General features: G+C 45.5%; 2 non-coding genes across 2 annotated transcripts; both read right to left on the bottom strand.

The window, feature by feature from the left end:
* Positions 1-21,229: 21,229 nt before the first annotated feature.
* Positions 21,230-21,305, bottom strand: LOC144820572 (small nucleolar RNA SNORD83). Its single transcript, XR_013607856.1, has one exon. It is a non-coding gene; the product is annotated as a small nucleolar RNA SNORD83 (small nucleolar RNA).
* A 444-nt stretch (positions 21,306-21,749) lies between these two features.
* On the bottom strand, positions 21,750-21,956 carry LOC144820600 (small nucleolar RNA SNORD17). Its single transcript, XR_013607879.1, has one exon. It is a non-coding gene; the product is annotated as a small nucleolar RNA SNORD17 (small nucleolar RNA).
* Between the last annotated feature and the right edge of the window lie 2,506 nt (positions 21,957-24,462).

Here is a 24,462-nt window from a genome sequence, read left to right as displayed (position 1 = left end):
CATGGAAGTACCTTGTAAAAGGTACCCCTTGTACCAATGGCCTTGTGACCAGAGAGAGCCATCTGAGGGCATGCCATCCTCAGAGACCCTTCACCTTAACACCCACACATTGCCACTGCAGGCTGACTGTTTTGATGCAGACCAAACTAAAGAGTTGATATGGCCCACATCGCTGTGTGCAATGTCCACCCACACTGCCTGCAGCATGGGTAAGTCAACTGTCTAGCAGACATTACAGCCCTAAAGGCAGGTACACCATACCACAGGTGAGGGCATAGCTGCATGAGCAATATGCCCCTACAGTGTTTGTGCCATTCATAGACATTGTAAGTGCAGTGAAGCCATTTTGAATACATAGGCTGGGTGTTTGTCAGAACGAACTCCACAGCTCCTTGATGGCTTTACTGAAGACTGAGAAGTTTGATAGCAAACTTCTCAGCACATTAAACCCACACTAATGCCAGTGTTGGATTTATTGTAACATGCACTCATAGGGCTTCTTAGAGATATCTCCTTGAAAACAACAAGCCCATTGCGAGGTTCCTGATTGGCTACCCACCATCTACCACCTCTAGACAGGTTTTGGCCCCTGTGTAGAGAGCCTCTGTTGTCTGGGTCCTGAAACAAAGCACATCCTGGGCAGAGGTGTCATGCCTGCTCCCCCAGGATGGGCAGGATCCGTGAAGGGCAAGCTTCAAAGACCAGCGCCATTGTTAGCCACTCCTGCTGATATCAGAAACTGGCTCCTGTTCGAAGGGTCCCCCCAACCGCAACAAGAACCAGAAGAGAAAACCGCAACACAGAAACACACCCCTGCATCCTCCATCCCCGACTTTGGAGTGCCCAGCTGACGGTGCTCAGGTGTCCCCCAGCTAGCCAACTTACCTGCCCAGTCGCTGATCGCCTCCATGCAGCTTCATGGTCCAAGGCCGCAGAGTCTCTTTCCTAAACCGATGACCTACATTGGAGAACATTGTGCATCAGATGCTGATTTGCACCCTGCACCCGACTGCCCTGTGCCGCTGGTGGTGCAGCTTTGGTGCTGCATTGTGGCCCCTCCCTGTTCCCACTTCAACCCTCAGGGCATTTGCCCTAAGACCGTGGGTACCTACCTGCAAACCGTGCCTCTTCGAGGTACCCCCAGGCTCTATTGGATAACAGTGTGCCCAGTGACATCTGCGTCCGGCCGCCCTAGTGCCGCTGGTAGTGCAGTACCTACCTGGTCTTGAACCTTGCCCTGTGTAGTCCTAAACCCCCAAAGTCAGTACTTACCTGCAAACTGTTTAACATTGTTTTCCTCTGTTGGATTGCATTGTAGTTCTATCTATTGCACTGAACAGTGTAACTTAATCACTGCAAAAGCATACAACTATACTTTATTGACATATGCAGAAAACTCTCTTAATACTGTAATGTATATAACTGCATTTACAAAACATTACTGCATCCTTGAAAAGTATTGCTACTTTTAAACCACTATGAAACTTACATGCACTTGATTTTTGGTTCTAGAAATAAAATAATAAAATAACAACGGTTTGTACAACCTAAAGGTCTAAATTCAGTCTTTGGGTGCCCCTTCTTGCATGGTTACCCCTTACCTTTCTGCCAGATACATGATGCCAACTTTACTGAGTGTGCCCGAGTCCCTGCCAATCAGGCTTACAGGGCCTACTTTCTTTCCCAAAACAGTATATTGGTCTCCACAATTGGCACACCTCTGGGCCACATGCAAGTCCCTTGTAAATGGTGCCCCTGATACCAAGGGCCTTGTGACCAGAGAGGTCCCTCTGTGGGCATGCCACCCTCAGAGACCCCTCACCTTAACACCCACACACTGCCACTGCAGGCTGTATGTTTTGGTGCATACCAAACTAAAGAGGACATGGCCCACATCCCTATGTGCAATTTCCACCCACACTGCCTGCAGCATGGGTAAGTCACCCCTCTAGCAGGCATTACAGCCCCAAAGGCAGGTACACCATACAACAGGTGAGGGCATAGCTGCATGAGCAATAGGGGAGAGGAGTTGGCCTAAAGGCTATTGGGGTTGACCTCGAATCTGGGGAACCGGTTTCGAGTCTGGGTAATGAAGCTGAACATCTAGAGATTTTGGGCAAATCACTTAATCTCCCCATGCCTAACAAAAATGAACGTGTCCTCATGTAACGCAATTGGTGCTGTGTAAAGCTCTCTGATACCCGAAACAGGGTCAAGTTTGAACTATATAAAACTCTGTGGGAAAAAAACGATTCCTCTACAGTGGCTGTGCCATTCACAGACATTGTGTGTGCAGTGAAGCCATTTTGAGTACATGGACTGGGAGTTTGTCAGCACCAACTCCACAGCTCCATGGTGGCTTTACTGAAGACCGAGAAGTTTGATACCAACTTTTACAGCATATTAAACCCACACTGATGCCAGTGTTGGATTTAATGTAAAATGCACTCAGGGGGCATCTTAGATATGCCCCGTGGAAAACGACCATCCCTGCAGTGGTTCCTGAATGGCTTCCCTCCATCTGCCACCTCTCTGGGTCCTGAAACAAAGCACATCCTGTGCAGCGGTGTCATGCCTCCTCACCTAGGGTGGGCAGGTTCCACAAACTGGAAGCTTCAAAGGCTTGCTTCCTTTGTAAGCTAGCCAAAGCCTCTGCTGCTATCAGAAGCTGACTCACACAGGTTCTCACCCCTAGGAGAATTGGCAAGAAAACCTAGAGAGAAAGGGAGTTATGTCCAGCTTTGAAAGGGGTGGGGATGTGAAGTGAAACACATCTCAGTCCCCTCCACCTTAAAGATGAGGGGATTACCTCAATGAGGACGAGGCATATGCCCCTCACTGGAGGGTGGCATAAGGGGGTGCAGACACCCCAGGGAAGGGACCTATTGGTTCCAACCTGCATCTCTCTGTAACGCTCCTAAATCTAGGTATTTAGGGGGACCCCTGAACCTTGCTCCTTATATACGACAACCTAAGATGAAGAAGAACTGAAGAGCTGTGTTGCAGAGAAGATGACGACAACAACAGCTTAGGCCCCATCCCTGCCAGCCTGTCCTCCGCTTCAGAGAACCTGTGAGCTAAAGCCAGTGATTCCTGCAGCTAAGCAGCATCCAAGAACCCTGGAGACCTGCCCTGCCTTCAAAAAAGACTCTTGTCTTCCAAGGACACGGATTGTCCAACAAAGAAACTCCACCTTCAAGGACTCCCGATCCAGGCGAATCCATGCCCCCAGCTCACTCTGCACCCGACACCCACAGCCCGAGTTTGAGTGACTCACCAATCCTGTGAAGTTTCCCCACCGATCCTGACCTCATCTGCATCAGTAGCTGACCAATCCAGGACCCCATATCCCCCTCGACGACTGCAGCCCGACTGTGACTGGAACCAGTTGAGAAACCCCAACATCAAAAGACACCCCTGTATCCTTTGCCGCCTGACTTTAGGGATCCCAGCTGATAGTGTCCCCCAGCTATCCAACTAACCTGCCCAACCATTGGTCGCCTTCATCCAGCATTCTGGTCCGAGCCTGCAGCCTCTTTCCTAAAACAACGAACTCTGTTGGTCGCCTTCATTCAGCATTCTGGTCTGAGCCTGCACCCCAGACTGGGCCACCCCTGTGCCGCTGTTGGTGTAGCTAAGGTACTGTTTTCTGCCACCCTGTGCTCACTTCAACCCCAGGGCATTTGCCTTAGACCATGGGTAAGTACCTTCAAACCATGCCACTTCGAGTTACCCCCCGGCTTTATTGGATAACATTGGGCCAATTAACCTCTGCACTCTGCCGCCCCTGTGCCGCTCGTGGTGCAGTACCTACCTGGTCTTGAACCTTGCCTTGTGTTGTCCTAAACCCCCGAAGCCTTGGGAAGTAAGTTTAGTTACTTACCTGCAAACTGTTTAACATTGTTTTCCTCCATAAATTTGCATTGTAGTTCTATCTATTGCATTGTACTGTCAAACTTTATCACTGCAAACGCATACAACTGTACTTGACTGACATCTACTGAAAACATTCTTAATACTGTAAAGTATATAAATGCATTTACAAAACATTACTGCATTCTTGAAAGTATTGCTACTTTTAAACCACTGTGAAACTTACCTGCAGTAAATGATTCTTAGTTTGAGAAATAAAACAACAAAGTAACAACTTGTTGTACAACCCATTGGTTTGGATTCAGCCTTTGAGTGTGAGACATCATTTCTTGCCTGAGAGTATACAATAAATGCTTAGCACTACCCTCTGATATGCCTAGCAGCTCAGCTCAGTTACCACTAAATTGAGAGTAAGCTATTATCTACTTTAACCTCTTCCATACCTTTGGGGACTCACTGGACTCTGTGCATACTATAGCTCTTTCTGGTACAGTATATCCAGCTTCCTACAAACATCCACACCCAAATTACAAAATGCAAGTGCAAGCCCAAAGCTTTTAGCGCTCTCGCATTCTAAAGCAATTCCTGACAATATACAATCCATACGATACAGGTAAGAAAAACAGAACTCCTGAGGAGCTCTTGATAGTGAAGGTCCTCAGTACAACATACAGACAGGTCATCACATCAGCCTAAGTACAGTACTATACCATCACCATCAATGAATCCACCAAAAGAAGCAGCAATTTCTTCAAATCAATCAAGAACTGCATCCCTCCTGCCAGATTCATCTATTTCTCACTCCACAGAAAAGTGCAATGCCATCAACCTCTTTTTCAGTGAAAAAAATGCAGAAGATCAGAGAATACATTGACGGCCCTCAACCTATTTCATCTCATGAAGAACCTGGCCTAGTAGTTCAAATTGGTCTGTTTCCATTGGAGCAGGGTCAGAACAGATATTCACATGGCTAGGTCCAAACAAAGATGGCATGGTGTGCAAAATAAGGGAATGGGATTTGGCCTAAGTAATTACTGGTGATGAGATTAATTCAAGGATTCTATCCATCACAGTTGTGTATACTTTAGTGTTGTCATAAATACTGTGGGCATACAAAAACATGAATAGCTGGCTAACTGATCAGTAGTTGAAATGGGCTGTCCCACTGCCCTGTGTTGTATGCTTTGCTATGTGGAAGTAAAATGTGAATGGCACAAAAACTAATCAGTATCTGAAGTAGGCTGACGGTGCTGCCCAAGCAGGAGGCTCCTTAAAAGCCCTGAGGCCGCAGCAGACACAAACAACCATGGACAAAGTCAATAGCTCTTGCCTATGCAAGACCTATTGGTTTTGTCAGTCTTTTAGCCATATTGATCAGCGACGTGGTAGTTGTTCAACATGGCTAAAAGTTAGTAGCATGGCATACAGTGGCATAGGGGAGAGTGACATGGAGTAAAGTGACATAGAGTAGAGTGCAGTGCCTTAGAATGGAATAACTTTGAGCAGAGTGGAGTGGTGCAGAGTGGAGTGGAGTGGTGTGGCATAGTGTAGAGTGGGCGTAGAGTGAAGTGGTAGAGAATAGTGGCATAGATTGGAGTGGAGTTGAATGAATGGAGTGGAGTGGCAAAGAGTGGAGTGGTTAAAATGGAGTGGAGTAGCGGAGAGGTGTAGAGTAGAGTGGCTTAGACTTGTGTAGAGTTAAATGGAGTGGTGTGCAGTGGAATGGCATAAAGTAGAGTGGAGTGCTGTAGAGTAGAATGGCATACAGTAGGGTGAAGTAGAGTAGAATTGCATAAAGTGGCATACAGTGAAGTGGCGTGGAGTGGGGTGGAATGGAGTGGTGTTGAGTGGTGTAGAGTGGAATTGGTAAGAGGATGGTGTGGAGTGAGTCAGTGTAGAGTGGTATAGAGCGGTGTGGTGTAGAGTAGAGTGGCATGGAGTGGTGATGTGTGGCGTGGAGTAGTGTAGTGTGCGGTAGAATTCAATTGTGTGGAGTGGTGTTGAGTGGAGTGGTGTAGAGTGGAGTGGCATAAAGTGGAGTGGCATAGAGTAGTACAATTGTGGGTGTAATTAACTCAAATAAGGAACCAAAATTAAAATGAGTGCAAAGGTATGAGGCATAAACAGGATGAAAGGGATGAATGTCTGAAAGGCAACGATGATAGGTGTACGGTGGCGGCAAGCATTAAGAGAGTGTAATCTGTTGTTAGTGTGGAATTTTACATTGTAACGTCTTAAACCAAACCACATAGAATAGCAAAGGATGATCTAATAGTAGAGATTTTGGGTAAGCAGGTTCAACTTCTAAGGCAGTATATTTGGAATGGGTTGGTATTTTCTTGGGGGAGAGAATACAGTTCTAGTTTGCACCCTAGTCTGTTCAGGCTAAGTTGATTTCAGTTCATCAAGTTCTGGAAATATGTACTTTGATTGTTCTATACTGTTCAGACGTTTTGATTTTCCATTGTGGATCAGTTGATTCTTTCTTGGCTGTTGCACCAGCACTATGCTCTTCCTTCAAGACACTATGCTTTGATGGACTGTAACTCCCTCTTTTGCTGCTTTTGAGATCTTCTTGTTTAGAGTCTAAAAGCTTATATATGTTCTGCTTGCGATGGGCACTTGCCAAATTCTAGCTGCTCTTTAAGAAACTGCACAAGGCCTCTCATCTCAGCTCATCACTCCCCACATTAGTGAGGATTCCTAGGATCCAATTGATGTTGTAGATAAGTCGCAAGTAGCACACTCATGGATACATTTGAAAACCTCTGGAGCGGGTGTCCTTTTTTTCATGGACCTCAGTATGAAACCCCACGAAAGAGGTATCAAATGCTGCCAATGCGGTGTTTCGTAAAATGGACATTTACACCTTTGTCAAGAAGTCTGTCAAGATAAGGGTAAACCAAAAGGAAGTCCATGAGATGAATATACTCATGTTTTACAAGATGGGAGCACAGCTCCAGCATTTCTGCAGGAGAGAAAAGAAAAATAAATGTCAGAAGTTGATTGGATTCTTCACACAAGAGATTACTATGGAAGTTATAAGGAACAGATTGACTTGTCTATGTTTCATGGTGTGCTTAAATCTTATTTTTGAGGAAAGGTTTGGAAGGAGGGAGCGGACGGGACACCCTTTCACACACACATACACAGAACAATTAAAGCAATGTATTCACTCACAGGTATGCACACACAAACACATTCATTCACAACAATCTTCACCAAACATACATACATACATACATGCACGCACGCACCAAACAGTTTAAAACAAAAACAAACACCTACCCGCAGCCAGCTCTGCCTCTGAGGTTCCAGAAGGCTTGGGACTGCTGCCTTCCCTCGTTAAGGTCAGCTAATGAGGGAAGGCAGCAGTGCCAATGTCATCAAAGAGTGGAAAGTGGTCAGTGAGACTGCTGACCCCACAATACTCTGTGATGAAGTGTCACTGATTGACACTCGACCCTGATCACTTCGGTGCTTAAAACTGAAGCACTCAGGCGCAAGGCAATCAGTGACACTACCCCTCTTCACTGAGGGGAGGGCCTCAGGGACCTTTGCTAAACTGAGGACGTCAGGCCCACAGGAGCTGTGACTTCCTCAGCCCAGCAAGGTTCAGCTCAGGCAGCCAGGTGCCTTCGCTAAATGCGCATGTCTGGCTTCTGGCAGCTTGAGCTGAAAGTGAACAGTGTCTATCAGGCGATCTTTGTGCAGCCTGACATACACTGTTCATGAGGGGCGACAGGAGGAGGGGCTTGGCCCCTCAGCCCCAATGGACCAGTCACTCCCCATTTTAAACTGGATAAGATGAGGTCAAATAACAAGCAAAGGTATGGACAGACGTACATTCACCACCATTTTAAGCAAAGGATTAGCTCAGTTGGCTCACATGCGAAATTAGAAAAATGGTAAAAGGGATTATTTAGAGTTTGGTGGATGTGGGAGATCTACCAAACAATTATGAATATTCTGTGTGCACTACTAAGAGAGCATATCCAGGATTAAACTCCAACTAGTATTGACAGTAATCCATCAGTTATTTGCAGATGGCCCACATCCACCAAGTACTGAATCACCACCAACGTAGTTTGTCATTTTTCCACAGTCGTTCGTTCAAATAACTTTATTTCGATTTCTCAAAGGAAATCATAAAAGTATGCAAGTTAAAATATAACAACATTAAATCATAATACATTTCCAAAAAAGAAGAAGACATCATAATACATTGTTACACAATTCTGATTTACACCATACAAATCAATAACGGTTTCTGATGGCAAGTGCCGCTCTAATGAAGCTTAATACAGAATTACAGATATTTTCCGTGGATAATGATAACAAATATTCATAGCCTTCTTTATAATAAGGCGTTCCAAGGGATAATAATAGTGGTTTAATAAAGGAATTTCTTGGATCTTTGTACAAGGTACAAAATAAAATTAGATGTAGAGTGTTTTGTGACACTTTATTATTACAGGGACAACAGGGTAGAGTCACCTTCCAACCCCCCTGCTCTGGGAAAGCAAAAAGAAAATGTAAGGTTCCAAGACGAAACCTAGTTAAATAAAAGCGTCCTTGCATTTTCAAAATATATGTTAAATAAAATGGGCGCACTAATTTTCCCTGAACACGTAGTACCTGTTCATTACCACCCAAGGATCCCAATTTTTGGCTAAATGCTTTTTTAATGATAGTTTTAGAGTCCTTTCTCAAGGTATCACGGTTTTTAAACATAATATCTAACCCTATTTTATCAAAGGTATCTCTAACATATCGGAGCCAAGGGATTTTGTCAAAATGCTCAAGTTTAAGACAATCTGTGAGAATATCTTTCGTCAATTTCAAATCATCAGATTGCCAAACTTTAGACCATAGTACTAAGGGTGCAATGATAGTATCACAGACAAACTCAATTCCAACCTCACTATGACAAAAAGAATTTGATGTACCCGAAGGGACGCATAATAGGCGTTTTAAAAATTTGTTCTCCACAACCTGTATTTTGTTGCAGTTCTGTGACCCCCAAACACCAGCACCATACGTTATCACAGAAACACATTTAGCCTGGTACAGGGATATCATTTCAGCAATGCGTCGTTGTCCCAATTTACTGGCAAAACGAAAAAGAGCCTCATTTAGCTGTGAAACCTTCTGAACCCGGTTTAACAACAACGGTTCCCAATTCAGTTTTTTATTAAAAAGATTGCCCAGATAATTGAAATTATCAACTTTGTCTATGCCAAACTCCCTCACCTTGAAGTTGCGGGTTTTCGCGTTCTTCTTTTGACCGCACATCATGGTGAAGGATTTGCTAAAATTGACCCCAAGATCTAAGTTTCCCATGAATAAATCAAAGGCATTCAGACAAGTCTGCATGCTATTGGGAGTAAGGGTCATTAGCGCAGTATCATCAGCATATGACAACATTGGGATCTTTTTACCATTAATCTTAGGAAAGTCAGCACCAGTTTCAATCAAAAAACTTTCTAAACCGTTTGTGTAAACCAAAAATAAAAAGGGAGCTAATATACAACCCTGGCGAACTCCTTCAGTAGAAAAGATATGCCTGGTTTTTTCACCTCCAGGACCGTATCTAACCCTAACTGTTGTAGCAGCATGCAACCCACGGAGCAAAGTTACCAAAGGCTCCTCAAAGCCCATAACCTCCATCATGGACCACAATTTCTCCCTGCATACAGTGTCGAAAGCACTAGACAAGTCCATGAATGTCAAACAAATAGAACTTCTTTTGGCACCCATGTACTTGCCCATAATCAGTGCTAAATTCAGGCACTGCTCAGTAGTGCCCTTCCCTCTTCTAAACCCATATTGTGACTCTACAATAATCCCTGATGATTCTGCCCAGGTTTTCAAGCGAGCCAATATCACTCTACCCATTAATTTGCAGGAGGCATCTATTAGAGATATTGGCCTATAGCATCCTGGGTTCGACTTATCTCCCTTTTTAAAAATAGGCACCACAACCGCCTCAGTCCATGAGGACGGTACACGCCCCAACACTACCGCCTTAAAGACATTCAGAAGCAATGGGCACCAGACCTTAGGATTATGTTTGAACAAATCTAAAGGGATGGCATCCGGCCCAGGGGCTTTTAACGCCGCCCCCTTAGTGAGAGCTGACTCCAATTCTTTAATTGTTAATGAATCACTAAATATTTTTGCTGATTCAGTATTGGGGCCATCATATTCATCATCTCCTAAGGTAACAATTTGAACTATATCATTGGGATTAAATATTTTATTGTAGTGCTCCACCCAGGAATTTTCAGGGATGTGTGTCCTAATTGTATTGTCTTCCCCTGTTTTTAAAAAAGGTCTATTAATTATTTCCCAGAATAGCCAATTATCTTTTAGTGCCACAGCTTTATCTAGGTCATCCCAAGCCATTATCCTTAAATCTTTTTTCCTTTTTTTGATGGCATCAGTATATTTCTTCCTTGCCAGTCTGACCAAATCCTTATCACGTGGGTCTTGATGGAGAGCCTTTGTTAAATAAGTTTGGGCAGATGAACACTCGGCATCAAACCATTTAGGGCCTTGATGGCGGTTACTAACCCCTGTCTTAACAAGACGTAAGGCAACATTTCTCAAAAGAGTCTCAAAACTTTTTATTGTATTAATTGGGTCAGCTGTAGGTGTCAGGCAAGCTTCTACACAATCTATATTATCCTTAAAAATGTCTATCTCTAACTGCTTTACATTTACCTTATCCCACCTTACGGTAACCCCCTTATTTTGGTTATATTCTATTGGCTGTTCTTGGCGCGTTTTATCCACAAGCGCCAAATCAAAACTCAAAATTAGGGGATTATGGTCACTAACAGGGTTCACCTCAATTTTAAAATCTTTTACAATATGGGAGAACTCCCTGGAGACCATAACAAAATCAATTGTGGTCATTCTACCGCCTGTGCCTTGAAAGGTGGGAATATTAGCTGAACCCGAGAAATTGGACATTTCCAAAACACACATATCATTATTCAGGATAATACTATTAAGAGACTCTCCTTGTTTAGAGTGTTTAAAGTGGGCCATCGGTTGGTCTTCTAAATCCAACAGGCCACACACTCTAGACCCACTAAACTTACACAACTCACAGTTATAGTCACCTAACCATATAATTGCCAAAGGAAATACACTATTTCTCAATTTTACTATTTCCTTTTGTAGGGTATCAATAACTGTAGTATCGTTAGGGTCAAAAATATTATAGTACCAGTTGATTAGGAGCACGTCTAACGGAAAGTGGTTCCTAATCATAATTATCTGGTACCAAGGTGATTCCAACACTTTATTCACACACATTGATTTGTGCCTTACAGAGATTGCTGTCAATAACCCACCCTTTGCTCTCCCTGATTGTGATGGTATTGCAGGGACATTAAACGTTTGAAACCCATCCATGCTCTGATCCATAGTACACCATGTCTCCTGTAGGCAGACTATGTCAAAGGAATCAACATAATTCAACCACACAGGATCGTCCTGTCTGCGGGAAAAAACGGCTATATTCCAGGATATTAAACAAAAGTCTCTAGACTCCACAGGCCTCTCTACCATATCCTGTTCTATTACAGTTATAATATGTGCTTGTTCACCCCCTGCAAGCTCATTTTGTTGGTCATCATCTCCTCCATCTATTTCTTGATCATTGCATAGATCTTTCATTGTCCCAATAGATGTACTTGTACCCTCCACACTACCCCCCACCAACCGCAAATTACATTTCACATGATCCAGGGGGATAGAAGTGGACTTAACATCACAAACAGATATTAATGGTGGTGAAGTAGGATACAGTCAATCATTGAGACTCATAGGGGTCAATGGATGGAACATATTTGATAGAGGAACATTCCAAAATTCTTTTGGATTTATAGGAAGATAGTTATTTGGCCCAGGGTATGCCTCTCGATAACTTATCTGTGGAAGGTAGTTAATATTTCTATTAGGGATTGGTTGTTTCCTTAAATGTTTCAATTGGGAGGAAATATCCCACCCAGGACAAGATCGGACTTCTTTCAAAGGGGGTAACATATTTTGTGGATAAAAATATGTTAAATTTCGAGTTGACACTCCCCCATTGCCAGTATTCACAAACCAATCGCTTATGTAGGATACTACCCTGTGGTCCCGAAAATTAACTATAACCAGGTCACCCTCTATGTCCTTAGGGCGTATACCCACCCAGTGGCATCTTCTGACTGAGACTATGTCGCCATTCAGATGTGGCGGTAATGGTCTATTTAAACTTAACCAATGAATCACTTTATTTTTTAAACTGGTGTTTGATTCAATTACTCCCTCAGAAACAGGAGTAACGCCCGTTAGGATAATGACAAAATTAAAAGAATCTGGTGGTAGATCTACAATATTTTTATGGCTAGGCTTACTTCTACTAGGGATTTTTGTTTGGGTAGCAGGGGTCCTACTTTGGCCCGTCTTTGTCAGTACCAAAGGCACTTTAGTTTTATTTAGTGTGTTTGGGGCTGTTCCAACGATTGGGCCCACTGGAGCACTGCGTTCTTTATTAGTTGGGTCAGGGACACTTTTTTTTAGGGGAGTGATTTTGACTTAAATGAATATTTTCAGGTTTTCCAACTTGATTTAAAATTTTATTTATATTCTCAGTTGTCTTCAATGGAATTGTAACATCTGGTAAGAGGCGATCCAATTTTTCATCTAACCTCTTAAGTCGTTCAACTAGGGGAAGAACAAACGCCTTTAAAAGGCTTTCAATAGCCTCCAACATTTCTTCTCTAGATGTAGTTTTGTTTCTAATATCTACATCCCCTTGTTTTGAAAGTACCTCATCTATAGCTTTATCCCCAGCCTGTTGTAATACAGTTTCTTTAGATACTGTAGCGTGTTGAGGCAACCATGGGTTTAAGAACCCTTTATTGCTTTTCCCTCCCTTCCTCCTTCTTTTCCTGGCTGGTGAAGATATCACGGTTTTGGAATTTTGGTTATCACTTGCTCCACTTTTTTTAGTATTTGACTGAGATGCACGCAATGTCACAACCTCAGTTTGTATCTTTAATGGTGGAGGTAAAATATTACTAATAGTATGAGGGTCTAACTCCTGGGGAAGGGGTGTATTTAGATCAATAAGGTTATCGGATGTTACTGAGGACAGATCGATAATACCATCCGCACCTTCATCCAAAACCCTTGGTGACGTCGTAGTTTCTTGAAAAATTAACGGTATGCTATCAGTATTGAATAGCTCCGCATCCAACTCCATTTGTTCTCCAATACTAACAGGGGATTTCAGTTTACTCGGGGCTGGAGCTTGTTTCTTTAAGGATTCAATTGAAAGGCGACGTTCCGCCCTCCTTTCAGCTAAAGCTAACTCTCGGTCAATTTCTTTAGTTGCCTTGGCAAAAAATTTATCCAAGGGACCAAGAATAGATGTATTTACACGATCAGGAAGCGGATTAGTACCGGAGCTAGACATTACTAAAAGGATTAAAAATTAAGATTAAAAGGGTACCCCCTAAATAAATAACAATTAATAATCACAATAAAAGTAATACCCAATAAATATAAAAGCTTCACAGTATCCACTGAAGAACAGTTGGTAATGTACAGCATTAACAAACCGGTGACCTGTTAAATGACTTTATCAGTTTGGTCAAGCAAAAGCCACACCCTATAGTGTCCTTATCAGAGGGGGGGCCCAGCCCAGCCTCTGCCGGCCCCTGACGGCCACAGACGGCCCCGCCCTTGTCCCGGGCTTCTCCCGGCGCTCCCGCGCGCTTCCGCGCAGCGGTAGTGGCTGTGTCTATTTATAAGTCTATACGGAAGGGGGAGGAGCAGACAGGGAGAGCGGCCCAGGTGTTGAGGATTGGGTCTGGCAAGCGCTCCTGGGAACAGTAGTCCCTGCAGAGCGCCTGCACTCGCTCGCAGCCCCGCCTGTCACTTGCCTTTGGTGGGACACAGTCCGAGTTCCTGATGCTCCGGTGACACACCCCACACGAAGCGGGACCCGCGGAGCGGGTTCCGCGAGAGGTAGGAGGGTGTTAAAAGAGTTAAAAATGCTCCGTCCAAGGCGCTGCTGCAATTGTAGAAGATAGCGTCCCAAATGAAGCCCCAAGCGCACGAGTCTTAAGCGCAGGGGAGGGGGAGGAGCAGACAGGGAGAGCGGCCCAGGTGTTGAGGATTGGGTCTGGCAAGCGCTCCTGGGAACAGTAGTCCCTGCAGAGCGCCTGCACTCGCTCGCAGCCCCGCCTGTCACTTGCCTTTGGTGGGACACAGTCCGAGTTCCTGATGCTCCGGTGACACACCCCACACGAAGCGGGACCCGCGGAGCGGGTTCCGCGAGAGGTAGGAGGGTGTTAAAAGAGTTAAAAATGCTCCGTCCAAGGCGCTGCTGCAATTGTAGAAGATAGCGTCCCAAATGAAGCCCCAAGCGCACGAGTCTTAAGCGCAGGGGAGGGGGAGGAGCAGACAGGGAGAGCGGCCCAGGTGTTGAGGATTGGGTCTGGCAAGCGCTCCTGGGAACAGTAGTCCCTGCAGAGCGCCTGCACTCGCTCGCAGCCCCGCCTGTCACTTGCCTTTGGTGGGACACAGTCCGAGTTCCTGATGCTCCGGTGACACACCCCTCACGAAGCGGGACCCGCGGAGCGGGTTCCGCGAGAGGTAGGAGGGTGTTAAAAGAGTTAAAAATGCTCCGTCCAAGGCGCTGCTGCAATTGTAGAAGATAGCGTCCCAAATGAAGCCCCAAGCGCACGAGTCTTAAGCGCAGGGGAGGGGGAGGAGCAGACAGGGAGAGCGGCCCAGGTGTTGAGGATTGGGCCTGGCAAGCGCTCCTGGGAACAGTAGTCCCTGCAGAGCGCCTGCACTCGCTCGCAGCCCCGCCTGTCACTTGCCTTTGGTGGGACACAGTCCGAGTTCCTGATGCTCCGGTGACACACCCCACACGAAGCGGGACCCGCGGAGCGGGTTCCGCGAGAGGTAGGAGGGTGTTAAAAGAGTTAAAAATGCTCCGTCCAAGGCGCTGCTGCAATTGTAGAAGATAGCGTCCCCACAGTCATTAAGCACTCAAAAATCTATGGGGCATATTTACAAGCCCTTATCGCCACAGAAACATCACTTTTAGTGATGTTCCTGGGCTATATCGGCTTCGTCTTAGTTACAAGGCATGTTTAAGCCACTTAACGTGTTATAATTCTGTCTTTCACGCTATACTTAGCGTGAAAGGGGCGGGCAATGTGTGTTGTGGTAGGCGTTCCACCGCAACACCCATTGGTTTTGACTTAGCCCCATATTTACAAGGGCAGCATAAAAATGGGGCAGCACCAAAATTAAGACCAGGTAAAACCTGGTCTTAAACAGGGGCAACGAGGAGAAATGTTTCATTTTTTCTCATTTTTTCTGTTTCTATTTGTGCTGCGTTGTGCAGCACACATAGAAAGAGCAAAATACCACTGATTGTTTATGTGCAGGAAGGTGACTCTTCTTGCACATAAACAATCAATTAAAAAATGTGAAATTCTGCAACTTTTATGCGTGCTGTATTAAGCAGCACACATAGAAGTTTCAAAATGCCATTTCACATTGTTTTTGTGCAGGAAGGGACACCTTTGTGTGCAGGAAGGGACACCTTCCTGCACATAAACCGTCTTTCTCTACAATGCAGGCACCCTTGCACTAGTGCAAGGGTGTCTGTGTTGGCACTAGGCAGCAAAAATTAGCACCAGTGCAGGTGGAATTGCAGGGCTGCACCGTATCTTTGTAAATACAATGCAGCCCATCGTTTTGGAAGTGGCGGAGTGCAGCGTTAAGCCAAGGTGGCTATCGCTGCCCTCCACCACTTCCTAATAAATCGGACTGAAAGTGTAAAATATAAATTTCATTCATTATAGAGTGATTATTCAAGAAAGTTACTATATCCTAATGTAATAATCAGGTACATTTATAAATTAAATAATTTCCCATTTTCTAAATGTTTTTGTTTTAAACAAGCGTTTTCTTATACATTAAAACAGCAACCTATTTTTCAACCAACGTATCACAAAGAAGATGGAGACGGCCTGAATATAGCATGGATATACTATTATTATAAACAACTTTCATTGGCCCAATGATGATTGGTTCAATTACTTTTGCACTATTGGAAAAATATTGCTCTTTTTGAAGTTGATGCCCTTGGGAACCATTCTTGTTTGTAGTGTCCCTGTATCATCTTTAAGACCTGCTGCTTCAACTACAGATCTCTTACAGAAGGCTGATTATCATACCTAGCAGAAAATAGTCCATCTCTGGTGTTCACTGCAATACCAGAAGCCAAAGCATTGAGAGGCTCGAACCTGCGAGAAGAAAAAGAATGTTACCCTCTTCAGTCAAGGCTCCGGGGAAAAGCCACAATTTTACCAGACAACCCTTCATCCTCTCCAAGTAGCTTTACCATCCTTCTTCTTAAATGGTGCTTCCGCATGGAAACAAAAACTCCAAAAACATAATTTGCAGAGAGATAAACTCCATAATATAGATTGGCTTAATCTCTACCCTACTTAAATATATCCCTACAAAAATGTAATTGTGTATTTAATTCCTAAACTCAGCCAAACTCACTACCTATATTAGTGGGTACATGTACTGTTTGGGCTCCAGACGTAACCTCATTTCGCGCTGGTGCTCGATAAAGAATAGGTCCAATTTTTTTGTAGACACGTTCATGTAAGACCAAAATTTGGGTGATTGGGGTTTACAAAAAATGTATGGGAACTCAATGGTGTTTTCACAAATGCCACAGAATTACAGCGTAGTAAAAATCTATCCAGGGTAATTCAATTAACAGTGTTTTGCCCCGACGATTTCACTTCCGCATTCAGAGTAAATGACGTCGGAATAGGATAGGACGTGCAAATGTGGGTTTGCCACACTGAAAATCTGCACTTTTACCCCATTAAAATCTGTTATGCCTGACAACCGAAAGTGCAGCAATTTCACGCAACTCCGAATTTGAGATTAGGCTCAAACAGTGCTTATGCACAATATCCGATGTTACCCAAACTTCTAATGATAATGGAGAAGTGAATTGTTGGAAAATTGGGCCCAGGTGGGGTTTGGGTAAATTAAGGTTTGGGACAAGTAAAGTGTTTTGAAGGAGTCGAGGTGTGGAACGTTGGTAAATAATGGAGGATGGAGTGTGAAAAATGGGATACGAATTGAAGTGGGTGGCAGTCAGAAGGATTTTTTTTTTTAGAGTTTTATATAGCGTGAACTAGACCCGAAGATATCAGGTAGCTTTACATGAGCACCAGTTACGTTCAGAAACTGGTTCATTCTTCTTTTGTTAGACACGGGGAGATTAAAGTGATCAGCCGCGTCCGGTAGAAGGTGTAACTGCAGAGCGGTGACGTGGGGAGGGGGAGGGGCAGGGTGGGGCGTAGTAATGTATGGATTACGGATTTAAAAAGGTAAGTAAACATATAAATAAATAAAACGAATTTCGTTGTGCGCACTGCGTCGCATTTGGTGATGCAGTGCACACAACGAAATTCATGTTATTTATTTATATGTTTACTTACCTGTTAAAGTCCGTAATCCATACATTACTACCCCCTACCCTGCCCCTCCCCCTTCCCAAGTCACCACCCTGCAGTTACACCTACTACCGGCCGTGGCTGAAAGTGATTTGCCCAGAATCATAGGATGCTGAGCGTCGTTGCCGACACTCGAGCCTGGTGCACCAGCTACGAGGTCGCCAGCTCCTAGCCATAAGGCTACATCCTCTAGAAATGGCGTTAGAGTAATAGGGGTGATGGGCGTAAAGGAGGGCAGTAGAATTAAACAGACTGGGCTTAAGGGAGCGGCTGAAATATGATTTGGGCAGAATGTATGACAAGTTGAGGTGATTGAAGGTAGCAAGAGTAAGGTTTGGTGATTGAAGAGAGTAAGGTATGGGAGTTGTGGAGGTAAGGAAGGAACAAGGAAAGCAGATTTGTAATAAAGCAGGTTTTGGCAATGGATACAGATTAGGAAAAGGCAGGGATTGAACAGATTGGAAGAAAAATAGGTGGCTTTAAAGGTTTCAGGTGTAGAAGGCCTAATTTTTTTAAGGCAAACTTTATTGCATTTTTTCTTAGCACATGTATAATTACATTTGTTTCTAAGCAATAATGTTATCTAATTCTACAAGTATAGGCTAGCACCGGGATTCTGGATTATATAATTACAATTTTTTGTCACATCTCATCCTTTTGCGCATATTCCTATACCCATTGTCTGTCGTGCAGCTTGTGTTGTCTTCCTGCATGGGGTATAGAATTCCTCATGAAGGGGTGTAAGAATGGAGGATTTGACTAAAACGATTTAGAGGTGGTATAGGTGTGAAGATATTTCGAAAATTGGGGTTAAAGTGGATTATCAAACCCGGGTTCTAGTCTGTTTTGAGCGTTATTGCTTCACTGACTCACATTTTCTCTTTGCGGCAGACAGCATAACCCTCTCTTCTTCCATTGAGGGAGTCTGTGTAGTTCAGTCATGGACTCCCTCTTCTCGTTGGTCTCTGGCTCCAGCATAGGTTGCCTTGTGACCATGTCTGGGTCTTCAGTGCAACGGCTCCCTAGTAACTGACCTTTATATACACCCAGAATATGTCACAATCTGTTCCTCACCACAATTGGGAAAGACCGTGTGTGTGGAGGCTGTGTGGGTGGGAGGGAAAATCACAGCAGCAATTGTGCTTTCCAAGTCATCTTTTTACCTGTTTAATTCATTTAACCAATAACGTGGACAGTTGGTTGTGCAGTCTCTAAGGTGATTGCTGATCTTACGATATCCTTTCCTTGCTTCTGCTACAGCGGAGTTGTTCCTGTTGGAGTATGTTGTTTTCATGTTCCTCTAGCCTCGTGACATCATAGTGCAGATGGTGTGATGTCATCAGGGGTTTATGCTGATGCTATGAAGATATGCAAAGTACATACAAGGGTTAGGCAAACCTCATTGGTGTATTACTGTACTTTGCCCTCATTCTCTACGCAGGACTTTAAGTGGGCCAGGTCTCACCGGGTCTAAGCACAAGCAATATTCTTGAGGGGGCCTCGAAACGGCTCTGTTTTGTGCCCTGACACAAGCGGTCCGTTGTTTTCCGGACAATAGTGACAGCACACACATCCATGTGCGCGTGCTCACACTGCTTTTCTCACTAGTGAAGTTACGGCATGACATCATGCCAGATGAACGTTGTAGGAGAAGAGAAATCCTTTAAAGAGAGTCATTTTCTCTCTGTTGCGGTGTCAGCATGGATTTAAGTGGAAGCTTTTTCAATTTTATATACAAGCCATAGTTGCTGCTTATTTCTTGACAGAGCCAATAGTCCTGCCTTGTTGTAGGTATGATGTTACTTGTTGTATCATATACCTGGATGCAATGACAGAAACAGCAAAATGACGGATGACACACTATGCTAAAGTTGAAAACACAGATTTTTGGTTTATGTGTTTTTTAAGGCACGTCCTTAATTACATTGGCCACGCCCCTTTGAGACCCCGCCCCAGTTTTTTCATCCCACTTAAAGCCCTGTCTATACAACAATTTAGTAAACATGCTGAAGGGGTTGGAGGAGGGGTGTCACAGGTCACCTTTCAGTTTCAACATATGCTCTGAAACCTCTTTTTCTGGATCGCGATTAGACTTCGAATTATATTATTTACTTACATTTTTCATTTATTTATTTATTTATTTATTTGGTGCAATCTAGAAACAAACTAATCACTCAGTGCATCCCCTGAAAGGAATACAAGAATATAACTGAATAGACAATGACCTCCGAACCACGTTAATATGAGAAGAAATACTTTTGGAAGTCCTTTTTTGAACCAGTAGGAGATGGTTTATTCTTTATACCTAATTAAAGGCGTTCCATTTGATTTCTCTAAGCATGTACATTACAATACGACCAACAGCAGTGATCGAGAACGGAATGTGACTTCCGTTTCAGAGTCTTCCGTTTCAGTCAACAGTCTGTCTTATTAAAAAGGTAAGGCGTCGGTTTTAAAGGCAGCAATATTGAACGCCCACAAAATATAAATGTCGTGTGGCAAGAAAGTGCATTTTTAACAGATTATCAGACTGCAGTTATATTTTAATTTTCCTTAAATATACCCATAACTTGAACTATTCAGGTATTTACGTATTTTTGTAGTGACGTGTGTGCTATTGGGCATGTCAACAGAGGGTGCATGAACTAATATTTGAAGGAAATATGTTAAAACTGCGCTTATTTTTGTAATATCTAATTGCATGGATGTTTTTCTACTTAGTGGAGCACTCAAACCCCGTGTGATTAGTTCTAGTCTTTCAGCCCAGCCTTACCTTCTGCACCAACTACAAATCAGTTACAGGAGGCATACCCACAGTCCTAAACAAGCATTTACAATGCAATCGTCTCGGCATTATTAAAGGTAGAGCTATTGGCATTGCTCATGACATTTTTTTTTTTTATCATAAATAAATAGCATTGTCATTTACATTGCCAATAGCTTAATCGCTCGCATATGCATGACCTATTGCATTTACACACACACAGAGCCACCCACAGTCATTCACACAGAGCCACCTACACAGAGCCACCCTCACACAGACAGAGCCACCCTCACACAGACAGAGCCACCCTCACAGACAGAGCCACCCACACACAGAGCCATACACACACAGCCACACACACACACAGCCACACACACACAGCCACACACACACAGCCACACACACACACACAGCCACACACACACACAGCCACATACACACACACAGCCACACACACACACAGCCGCACACACACAGCCACACACACACACAGCCACACACACACACAGCCACACACACACACACAGCCACACACACAGAGCCCCCCACACACACACACAGAGCCCTACACACACACAGAGCCCCACACACAGAGCCCCACACACAGAGCCCCACACACAGACAGAGCCCCACACACAGAGTCACACAGACAGACAGAGCCACACAGACAGACAGAGCCAGACACACAGACAGAGCCACACACACAGACAGAGCCATACACACAGACATAGCCACACACACAGACAGAGCCACACACAGAGGCAGAGCCACACACACAGGCAGAGCCACAGACTCACAGAGCCACACACACACACACAGAGCCACAGAAACACAGAGCCACACACACACAGAGCCACACACACACACACACACAGAGCCACACACACACACACAGAGCCACACACACACACACACACAGAGCCACACATACACACACACACACAGACAGACAGAGCCACACACAGACAGACAGAGCCACACACAGACAGACAGTGACAGCTATGCAGAGCTACCCGGAAGGAGCCATCAGCCATGGGTGATAGATACAAGTCATCCTCGCACAGCGTGCTGATGAAATCTGGCTCACATCATGTGGCTCACATCATGTGGCTCACTTCCGGTTCCGAGGTCCCCCCACATTGCACTCACACAGTCTCCTCTCTGGGTCGTATTCGAGCAGTTTGCTCTCATAGATGGTCCGCACTCTCAGCTGTCTCTTCACTGCAGCTACCACCGGGGGGCGCTGGAACAGAGCCCCCGTCAGGGTTTCAAACGTCTGAAGAAAGAAGAGGAAAAATATCAAGTCACCTCAGCGGCCAAACAGAGCTCCTGCAATACAGGGTGGATTGGGAGCGGACAGGCCCCAACCCCCCCCCAATAACTTCTGTGCTCGGAGGCACAGCGTTCCCACAGTTCAAGACGGCTATGAACTTCAGATGCAAGCACTTGGTAAAAAGCATAACATAACCCCACCCTGTGTTATTCCATCACTACATAGGCCATTCAAGACTGTAGGAAGGCACGTGCACACGTCCCAGCATGTGATTAGAGGAGTTTACTCGTCTTTGCAAGATGGCCTCCCGGTGACAAGAACCCACCCCAGACAGCACCGCCAGCGCCCACGGCATGCAGCAGAACACTGCACCACCAGGGGGCGCTGGCAGGATGCAAAGCACAGGCCTGGAACAGGCCGTGCAGCGGCGGGGCATGGCCACTCAGAGAATGGATAAACTGATTCATCACAGCACATGTGGGACGTGGCACAGCGCCCAGAGGCAAAGCAAGCAGACGACGAGCCCCCCCTGCAAAGCACGTACCTTCGACAGCTGCATCTCACTCTCGATCGCACTGTGCAGCCGAACGATTCCCACATACTCTTTGCCTGCAAGTGACGACATAAGAGTAGTAAGGAGAGGCTACTTAACTTTACTGTGCACAGCCGCGCGCATACTCATGAGCCGCCCTCCATCCCTGCAACCCACGAGTCGCCCCCACCCTTGCACCCCACGAGCCGCCCCCACCCCTGCACCCCACGAGCCACCCCCACCCCTGCACCCCATGGGTCCCCCAGACTCACCGGCACTCTGCTGGGACTTGATCAGCCGGGTGGCCCTCTCAATGCACACGATGAGGCAGCCCGTCACCTTGGGGTCCAGGGTCCCGCTGTGGCCCGTCTTCTCCATGCGGAGGATGCGCCGCACCCAGGCCACCACTTCATGGGACGAGGGGTTGGCGGGTTTGTCCAGGTTTATTAACCCGGTCCTGCAGGGAGAAAGCACACAGGTCAGGGGGGCACCGCCCAGTTGAGCAACAGAACCAGACAAGGGCGACTCGGCCATCAGTAGGAAAAAAGCAAACACCGCAGGAGGAGGAGAAACAAGGGCTGCGGGGAGCAGAGGAAGCTGAGCCGCAACCACGGGGTGGTGTCCTGCCTGAAGGGGCACAAGCGCTTCTGCCGCTGGCGGGACTGTCAGTGTGCTAACTGCCTGCTGGTGGTGGAGCGGCAGCGGGTCATGGCGGCGAGGTGGCGATCCGGGGACAGCAGGAGGGGGCAGGATACAAAGACACGGACAGCGGGAGGGGGCGGGGGCGGGATACAAAGACATGGACAGCGGGAGGGGGGCGGGATACAACGGGAACAAAGACACGGACAGCGGGAGAGGGAGGGGGCGGGATACAACGGGAACAAAGACACGGACAGCGGGAGAGGGTGGAATACAACGGGAAAGAGGACACGGACAGCGGGAGGGGGGTGGGATACAACAGGAAAGAGGACAATGGGAAAGAGGACACGGACAGCGGGAGGGGGGTGGGATACAACGGGTAAGAGGACAACGCGAAAGAGGACACGGACAGCGGGAGGGGGGCGGGAACAAGCAGCAAAATGGCTGCCGAAAATTTCGGAGTCGGGCGTGTTTTGGCGTTCTGAGTGACAGATGACGTCACAGGGCGAAAGAACGCAAAAAACATGCCCCCGAATCTGAAAGAGACGGGGCTTGAACTGAGAGATGCCCCTCTCATCCAATGGCTGGCCTCCGTTTAGGGAGCCAGCCAATGGAAGAGAGAGGCGGGTTCAAGCCCCGTGCTAAAAATCATTAAATCTCCGACCGGAGACTGCGCAAGCACAGCCTTTCGGTCCTCGGCCTAAAAAAAGAAGTGGGGGACTAACCTAATTAGGCCGTATGCAAGTGCCATCACGGCGTGAGACATCACACATGGCATCACACGAATAGACATCATAGAAAGTGGCATCACAAGCCACAACTTTACAGGAAGTGGCATCACAAGAAGTGACTTCAGATCTAAAGCCCTCATATATATGTTTAGCAGGTCAGTCATGTGTACTTTTGAGCGCATTGCGAGGATAATAGCACAGTGAGCTGTGAACATGATATTTGACTTCTACACCTTGCAATCCCTCAGTTTTATGTAACACATCCTGTACATTAATTTACAAACATATAATTTATTGTACATGTAATATGCACATTTTGAAATAAAGAGCTCTGACAATCTGCATTGGAATGAGTAGGGCTATACAAGAAAACATAGTGGTACTTAAATTATGTCATCGCCTCCTCAGGAGAAGTAAGCTTTATATAAATGCAATTTCTTTTGTGTAAATACTGGGAAAGTCCAACACATCTAACATTCTTTCAGTGCATGCATATCTCCTAAACAGGAACTGAACAAAGTGAAAAGATGCCTCTCAAGTATGTGTGAAGTGCTAACAAGGTGTGAAGCCTTTGTTTCCCCTCTGCTTCATTTGCACCAGGTGCAAATTAAGCTTGCTCCCAGCTAAGAGACTTGAACACAAGTAGGCCTGATGACTCCTCAAATTCGGCCTTTGTTATGGGTCCAGCAGGAGTGTAAAATAAGAAAGCCCTGTCCCCGCCTGCACTTTGTTGTTTGTTCCAGATGGATAGCAGACAAAGTGCATGCGCTGCTGAAAGTGTCCGAGTGTGGAAATTACACTGGGACGAGTTCAGCACATTATTAAGTGGGTCCCAACTTCTTGGCACGGTGGACGGAGTTCACTCTGTGAAAATAGTGGGTGGACGCCGTCCACCCGTGTGTACCCTCGAATCATGCCTTGCTCGATACCTTGCTTGGTGTTCACTGCAATACCAGAAGCCAAAGCATTGAGAGGCTCGAAACTGGGAGAAGAAATATAATGTTACCCTCTTCAGTCAAGGGTCCAAGGAACACCCACAATTTTACCATACAATCCTCCAGCCTCCCCAAGTAGCTTTT

This window comes from Lissotriton helveticus, chromosome 2_1 (genome assembly GCF_964261635.1).
Source record: "Lissotriton helveticus chromosome 2_1, aLisHel1.1, whole genome shotgun sequence".
Classification (NCBI taxonomy): domain Eukaryota; kingdom Metazoa; phylum Chordata; class Amphibia; order Caudata; family Salamandridae; genus Lissotriton; species Lissotriton helveticus.
Note: the sequence above shows the minus strand (reverse complement) of the source record. Positions and strands in the feature narration are given on the sequence as shown.